At 46.5% G+C, this 8,312-nt stretch overlaps 1 pseudogene; it reads left to right on the top strand.

Moving 5' to 3' along the window:
- The first annotated feature begins 6,132 nt into the window (after positions 1-6,132).
- LOC147303016 (zinc finger MYM-type protein 1-like) lies at positions 6,133-7,554 on the top strand (annotated as a pseudogene).
- The last annotated feature ends 758 nt before the right edge of the window (positions 7,555-8,312 follow it).

Genomic DNA, 8,312 nt, shown 5'->3' with positions numbered 1-8,312 from the left:
ATAAAATAAAATACTATATACAGTAGAATAAAATAAAATAAATATACAATAAGACAAGTTTGTAGACAAGTTAGCCCCACTACTTCTTTCAGTGTATAATGAATCTTTTGTACGTGGTCTATTGCCCCCTACATTGTCTCAAGCACTAATTACTGTTCTCTTAAAGAAGGGTAAGGATCCTACGTCTTGCACCTCGTATAGGCCTATTTCACTGCTGAATGTTGATGTTAAAGTCTTGGCTAAAATTTTAGCAATTCGCCTTGAAAAGGTTCTTCCTACTATTATTTCAGATGAACAGAATGGCTTTATTAAAGGCCGCCAGCTGTTCTTTAATGTCCGCACGCTTTTGAATGTCATTCTCTCCCAACACTCGACCACTAATTCAGAAGTAGTTATCTCACTTGATGCTGAGAAAGCTTTCGATCGTGTGGAGTGGAGCTTTCTCTTTGCGGTCTTGCAAAGATTTGGTTTCAAGGACAGATTCATTTCATGGATTCGACTGTTGTACAAGGCACCCCAAGCCAGTGTCTATACAAATGGTGTTTCCTCTGGCTACTTCTCATTGTCACGCGGCACGAGACAGGGTTGCCCCCTGTCCCCCCTACTTTTTGCTATTGTAATTGAACCCCTATCTATAGCTTTGAAGGCTCTTCCTCATTTTCGTGGTATTTCCCGGTCAGGCCTTGACGTAAAATTGTCTTTATATGCAGATGACCTGCTTCTATATGTTTCTGATCCCTTATCTAGCATACCATCGATTGTGTCTCTATTAAACAAGTTCGGCTCTCTGTCAGGTTACAAAATACGTGACTCGTACTTTGTCTTCTCTATACTCTTCCAATTTCTCCCCTTTAATGACTCAAATTCAATCGGATTTTCAGAGATGGAAATCGCTACCTTTGTCCCTAATTGGTCGGATCAATGCTGTAAAGATGAACATTTTGCCTCGATTGTTATTTCTGTTTCAGAGTATTCCTATATTTTTACCTAAAGCTTTTTTCAAAAAGTTAGACCAGCTAGTTACATCGTTTTTGTGGGGAGGGAAACACCCCAGGGTGAGGAAATCATTATTACAGAGACTGACATTTGATGGTGGTCTTGCCTTGCCTAACTTTTTATTTTACTATTGGTCCTCTCATGTTCACAAATTGACCCATTGGCTTGAATCTCAAGAACTGCTGTGGTGCAAACTGGAACGCCTGTCGTGCACTTCCTCATCCTTAGAAGCTTTATTGTTCTCTCCACTACCACTTAAGCCTTCTCATTTCACCCAAAATCCCGTGGTACAGTCTAGTCTAAGGGTCTGGTCACAATTCAGGAGTCATTTTAAGTACATCTCTGCGTCAGTACACATGCCCATCACGCAGAACCATCTGTTTACTCTTGGCCTCATTGATGGTACCTATGTACAGTGGAAGCGTCATGGTATTAATACGTTTAAGGATCTCTATAAAGATGGCACTTTCTTAACTTTTTTAGACCTGTGTTCAGAAACAAATCTTCCGGCTACCAATCTATTCCGTTATTTTCAGGCGCGGCATTGCACTTCTGCTCTCTTCCCCTCCTACCCTCTTCTTCCAAATGTCCAACCGTGGGAGGAATTCTTATCCCTTAAACCCAATAAGAAGTCAATTATATCTTTAATATATAAACAACTTATGGATTTAAATATCCATTCAGTTGCTAAGATTAGGGGGGCTTGGGAGCGGGAGTTAGGAGTAATTTTTTCGGATCAGCAATGGGAGAAGGCAGTATCCAATGTCCGTTATAGTACGTCCTGTGCCAGGTTACAACTTATCCAGTTCAAGGTGTTGTACAGGGTTTACTATTCGAAGTCTCGTCTGTCTGAGATTCACCCACAAGTGATGGATCAGTGTGAGAGATGTCATGCCACCCCATGTGACCTAGGCCATATGTTCTTTCTGTGCCCAAGACTCCATGGCTTCTGGAGTCAGTATTCAGTTATTCTTTCCAAGGCTCTTGGGACCCAGATCTGCATGGACCCTTTTCTAGCTGTTTTTGGGCTTCCAGTCAACACTGGTCTAACCGACCCTACACACTTCAAAATTTTAGCCTTTACATCACTTTTGGCTAGACGTTGCATCTTACTCCTTTGGAAATCTTCAAAGCCACCTTCAGTTTCTTTTTGGTTTAGAGATGTGATGTCATTTCTTAAATTGCAAAAGATAGGCCTTGTGGCGAAGGGCAAATACAGAGAATTTTATCGTATCTGGGGGCCCTTCGTAGACTATTGCAAGTCATTACACGCTCTACCAGCTGATTAATATCACATCTCTTCCCCCCCCCCCCCTTTTTTTTTTTTTTTTTTTTTTTTTTTTTTTTTTGTGTGTGTTTTGGGGTTTGTTGTTTGTGTTTGTTTTGGGTTTCTTATTAGGTTTTGTTTTGTTTGTTTATTTAAGCGTGTGGGTGGGTGTGCCTGTGTGTGTGTGTGTGTTATCGTATCTGTTTATGTAAGAAAAACTAAAAAATATGTGAGGGGAACAGATTGAATTGTCATTGTAAACCACTGTACACTTGTCTCTCAATAAAAATATGAGGAAAAAAAAAATAATAATATGGCACAAACTTGTGACTCACAAAGACAAATACAGAGGGATCATTAATTAGTAATGATTCTCTTTCTGATCATTCAGAGAGGTCAGGGGAAATCAGGAAAGCAAGAGAAAACCAAAACACAACAGCATCACAGCAGGAAGCAGCAGGTGGATCGTTAAGGACAGCTGAAGGAGGTTTACTGGAAGGAGCAGCAGGAGATGATTTAGGAACTCTAGAACGTGATCCAAGACAATGTCCTCCCACAATATCCGCTGAGCCAGTTTGGAGGCCAGCAGAGGGCGTTCAATAAGAGTTGGTTTGAACAGTTTACATGGCTGGAGTATTCTGTTGTGAGGAACTTGGCTTTCTGTTTTTCATGTCGCATTTTTGGGAAGCAGAATACTTTAAAAAAAGATGGCCTCAGTCATTCAGGGTTCTGCAATTGGAAGAGGGCTTTAAATGCCTTTAGGGAGCACGAAAAGAGTTCCAGCCATTCGTCTTCTATGATCTGCCGGCACAGCTTTAAGACCACAAAAAACCAAGGTGACGCTGTTGAGCAACTTAGATCAGCAAGCGCAGCAGAGATTTCAGAGAGACGACAGTATCTCCACAGGATCTTAGCTGTAACAAGTTTCCTTGGAAAACAAGGAATACCATTCTGTGGCCACGGTGGGCAGGAATCCACCAGTCATAATCAAGGCAACTTCCTGGAGTGCTTGAAGCTGCTGAAAACATTTGATCTATTTTTGAAAAATTACAGTCCTTTTTTAAATTTTTTTTAATTTATTTATTATTTTTTTGTGTCCCGTTTGGATCTTTAGCCATCAGAATTGTTGTCTTAAGGCCAAGAAAGATGCCAAGCGGATTTATTTTACCAAGTGGATCATCATGGCCTTGCCATATTGGTCCATTTGATTGACCTTTATTATAATTATGAATTTATTTTATTTTCAGTTGCTACAAACGGGACAGACATGACTGGCGGATAGGACAGGGAGAAAGAATGAAAGAAAGAGAGGGAGAGAAAGAAAACCAAAGGGGAGAAGAGACGGTGAGAAGGGGGGGAAGAAAGAAAAAAAACAAACAAACAAAAAAACAAAACACCTGGGTCACCTGTATGGAGAAAAAAAACAGAAGAGAAAGCAAACAACAAAGAGCAACATAATAAAAAAAACAGCACCATCACAATAAACTAGCTAGCAGTAAATATCAGTAGATACTAAATAATAAACGATATTGTGCAGCACGCAAGATAGACAGCGCACAATGTGCTTTGAGGCAGCAGCCAAGAAAGCTGTAGTCCGCGTCTGTGAATACCCGTGTGTACACCTGTGTGCACACCTGTGTGGATCAGCATGCTTGCATTCCAAAGGTTTCTCCATGTAATGATCTGCTAGGGAGTGTGGGGAGCCATAGCCCTGTCCTCCAGGGTATGAAGCAGGTATGGAGGAGATCAAAACTCCAGACATCCAGAGGCCCCCAGAACACAAGAGACCATGGAAGACCAACAGAGGGGCAGCCGCGCCACTGTCCCAGAAAGAGCTGAGGAGAGTCCCAGATGAGGGCTCACTCAGCAGCCGCGGAGCAGAAGCCAGGGGGGGTTGCAGTGACGCGCCCGTGAGCTCCGCCGGCAGCCAGCTGCGCCTGAGTGACCGAGCCCCAGGCCGAGAGGCCGGGGGCACCCCACCTCCGAAGTGGCCCGAGCGAGCCCCAGGCTCCAGGCCCTGATAAGCGGCCACCAAGGAGTGAGCCGGTGTGTACCTGGACGCCCACCCCCAGACACAAAGAACCACCAACGCACCGACACCTGAGGGAGTCCGCCACTGGCAGGGGAAGTGGTGGTAGGGGGAGATAGGCCTCCAAACCTTGGAGGGCCTGAGATGTCCACAGAGAGGTGGCGTCTGATACCCAACCTGACATATAGACACAGACATACAGGCACACACAGATACAAACATCCATTCCCACCCTCATGCTCTCATATGCACTTACTCCACACTCAACCAACGTGGAGACAGACATAAAGAGACGCTGTACACACGATCACACTCCCCAAGCGTACTCTACAAACTGGGTCTAGGTACCCTTGCCCCTGGAGGGGGAAACTGCACCCAGACCCAGGTGGTGTTACCCTTTTCCCTGCGGTGGGGGGAGGCAGACCGCCCCGACTCCGCAGCAGCAGGGAGGCCCCACACTCCAGACCGCAGTCGGATGGCCAACTCCTCCTCCTAGCCCCCCCCCCCCGCTCCAGCAGGTCGCAGAGAATGGGGGTGAGAGAAGACTCCAAACCTCCCTCCACCCGCTCATTGTAGTGTTGATGCATGTGTGTTCTAAGGTGCATTTAAAACCCAGGAGGGCATGGAGCTACCTGCCAGAGAGCAGCAGGTAAGCGCATGGTCCCTCCTGCTAGCCCTCAATGTCTACGTGTATTTAAAATTGAGAGGTGGGCAACGACGCCAGAGGTGGGGTGTACACCCTGATGGTAATTTGGACTCCGTGTAGCGTGCCCACCCCCAAGATCCTATATGTATGTGTAATGAGAGTGTGAGTAATGTGAATGTCTAAGTTGTGGGATAAAATTGAGGCAGAGGCAGCCAGAAGGGGACAGAGGGGGGTAGCCTCCTCTGCACCCTGGTGACATACCCCTACTCCAAGGCCCTGCATGTGTGGGTGGTTGTGGTGGAGCGGGAAGAGGGAGGCAGCTGGAGATGGGGAGGGAAGGAAGGGAGGGGCAAGTGACCCCTCCCTGGGGCCAGCTCCCCCGCTGACCCCAGTAGGCACTCCCATACTCCGCGACCCGCCAGGGAAAGGGGGCCCAGGCCCATCCAGACCGGGGCCCAGTGCAGCAGCGCCCCCCGGCCCCACAGAGCCCAGGACAGTCCACCCAACCCCACCACAGAAAAAACTGCACCCACCCCACCATCCACTCATCTTCCAGACTACATGAGACAATAGACGCCCAGGCTGAGATCTTCCTCCACCTCTCCTGTATCTCCCCCTCCTGCAGAGAGTTCCTGGGGAGAGGAAAGCTCCTGCTAGGTGTGACAATCTCCCCCACCAGTTGAAGAGCCCCCCCAGGTGGCTCGACGCACCGGCGGCACCCTGCGCCAGGGATGGGCCCCCATGCACCCACCTGCCCACAACCCCAGCAACACACAAACCAGGACCCAAGGCCCCGAGGCCCGGCCCGGGCCCCAGCCCAGAGACGGAGCGCCCCCAGAACCTCACGCCCATCCCGGACCCACCCAGGGGCAGACAGGCTACCAGGTCAGTAACCCACGTCCGTCAGCAAAGACCCTCCCCTAGCCCCGCTGCACGCAGCCACGAGGAAACAGTCACCCGAGAGCCAAAAGAGCCCCCAACCGGACATGACCGCTACCCCGGGTTGAGCCCCCCAAGGAATATGCCTCCAGGGAACCCCCCGACGCCCTAAGCCTGTCCCTACAGGCTTACAGTCCTGTCTCACATGCTACCTATCTGTCTCATTTTTCACACAATGAGATGATAACCAGCATTTCACATGAAATAACTGGAAATATAGTTAAAGAGATGAAGGAAGCTGAGATGTACTCTGTTATGGCTGATGAGGCTAGAGATGGGCACACGGAGCAGCTTGCAGTGTGTGTACGTTTTGTGTCATGTAAAGGCCATGTCAAAGAATGTTTTCTTGGTCTACGGAAACTAGAAAGGTTTGATGCACAGTGCATTACAGACACTATTGAGGAGCTGTTGCAGTATCACACGCTCAGTGACTTACTTTGTGTTGCTCAATCCTATGATGGGGCATCTGTCATGAGTGGTGCTGTGGGTGGTGTGCAGTCCCGTTTCAGACAGAGACACCGTGAAGCAGTATATGTGCACTGCTCAACCTTGTCCTTTGCCATACATGCAAGGCTATTCCAGCTGCTTCTGACTTCTTTGGACTTTTGGAAAATGTCTACTCATTTTTTAACACCTCCCTGGTAAACCACACAAAGTTTAAGGAACTGCAAAAGGACCTTGGACTGTTTGCATCTGAGCTTGTTCAGCTCTCTAACACAAGATGGCCCTGCCAAGTAAATTCCATCAAAGCCCTTCTCAACAACATTTCTGCAGTTTTAGAAACTCTTGAAGCCAAAAACACTCCTATTGCTAAAGGGATCTTGTCCAAGCTGTCAAAACCCAAGACTGTGTACATGTTAATCATGTTCTCTGCTGCTTGGCATCACTGAAGGCCTGCACCGCTACCTGCAGGGAGAAAGGCTAGACATGGGCAAAGCTGTGGAGTACAAGATGTCGGTAGTTGATACACTAAGTAAACTGCGCACAGAGGCTGCTGCTGAGGAAATATTTGAGAAGACCATGGACATTTGTGGAAGCTACAACATCCAGATTCCTCAGGGGGCACGACACAAACAGAAAAGACTTGAAGGATTTGTACTTGAGTCCAGCTGTGCTGCAACACCAAATCTCAGAAGCTCAGCAGAGTTTAGGTACGAGATATTCTTTCCTTGTTTGGACCGAATGTTGCAGGAGCTAGCAGACAGATTTTCTGGGGCAGGACAGAAAATAATGGAGGGCATTCAGGCATGCAATCCATCCTCCCCAACATTCCTTTCCAAAGATGCCTTAAAACCCATTGCGGCACACTACCATGTGACGATAAAGCCTGAAGAACTTGTTGTGGCAAAAAACTTCATGAAAAGAAAAATGGAAAAAGAGAACATTTGCGACATCACAACTGCCTTCCACTTGCTTGACGAGGACATGTTCCCAACTCTGAAGGTCATCTTTAGAATTGCACTAACCATTCCTGTCAGTAGCTGCAGCTGTGAGCGCTCTTTTAGTGCCTTGCGTCGTCTCCACATGTGGCTAAGGAGAACCATGGGACAAGAGAGGCTGAATGATTTGGCCATATTATCTATTGAAAAGTACTTGGATAATGTTGACCCCGAAAATGTCATTGATAGGTTTGCAAAACTCAAGCCTCGAAGATACAATCTCATGTTACCACAATAAAGAGGTGTTGTCAGTGTAGTGCAGATCTGTGATGATTTTCAGTGCTACTGTCATCTAGTTTTGATTTTGGTTCTTTGTTGGTTAAGTCCTAAAGTAGTCCTGATTTTGAACTGTTATTCTGCTGTTTTCATTCCGGATCAGTTCTGGGTGTGGTTGAAATGGGGTTTAGTCCCCGTATCTTGAAACAGCCCTAACTTCGTTCTGCCTTGCTGTTTAAGTAAAAAACTGTTTTTAAGCTGCATATGTGATATTTTTTTTCACATATTAATTTTTCTTTTCTTTTTTAAAGCTTACAACACAGCCTAATAAATCTTCAACTTCACAGCAGGTTTTTTTGTCATTTCCAACCCCCCCCCCCCCCCCCCCCCCCCCGCGCGCGCGCGCGTATTACCCTTTAGGGCTAAGCCCCGGGTGTACACAATGTCTGGCTCCGCCTCTGGTGTCCACTAAAATAAAAATAAAAGTGTTCTAACATCTCACCTGTTTGTTTCTATTAAGACCTACATGTACACTGTTTTTATTAATAGAGAGATTGATGTATAAGTCACTTAGATAACTTCTAAATCGTGTTTGGTTTGTTTCAATGTTTCTTTGTTCCTGAGTAAAACGGTTTGGCTGAGATTAAAGTTAAGCTTCATAACATATAAATCACAGTTAAGAGGGGATTGCAGTAAAAACTCCGGACCTGTGACATCATCAAGTACGCTGATGTTCCAACTGTACAAATCACGAGTCCGGACTCGGCAAGTCCAGACTTG

This window comes from Aulonocara sp. 'chitande type north' Nkhata Bay, linkage group LG23 (assembly GCF_057382095.1).
Source record: "Aulonocara sp. 'chitande type north' Nkhata Bay isolate Kocher_YH1m ecotype deep benthic linkage group LG23, A_spYH_male_GT1.1, whole genome shotgun sequence".
In the NCBI taxonomy this organism is placed as follows: domain Eukaryota; kingdom Metazoa; phylum Chordata; class Actinopteri; order Cichliformes; family Cichlidae; genus Aulonocara; species Aulonocara sp. 'chitande type north' Nkhata Bay.
The sequence above is the reverse complement of the archived record's forward strand: the minus strand, read 5'-3'. Positions and strand labels throughout refer to the sequence as shown.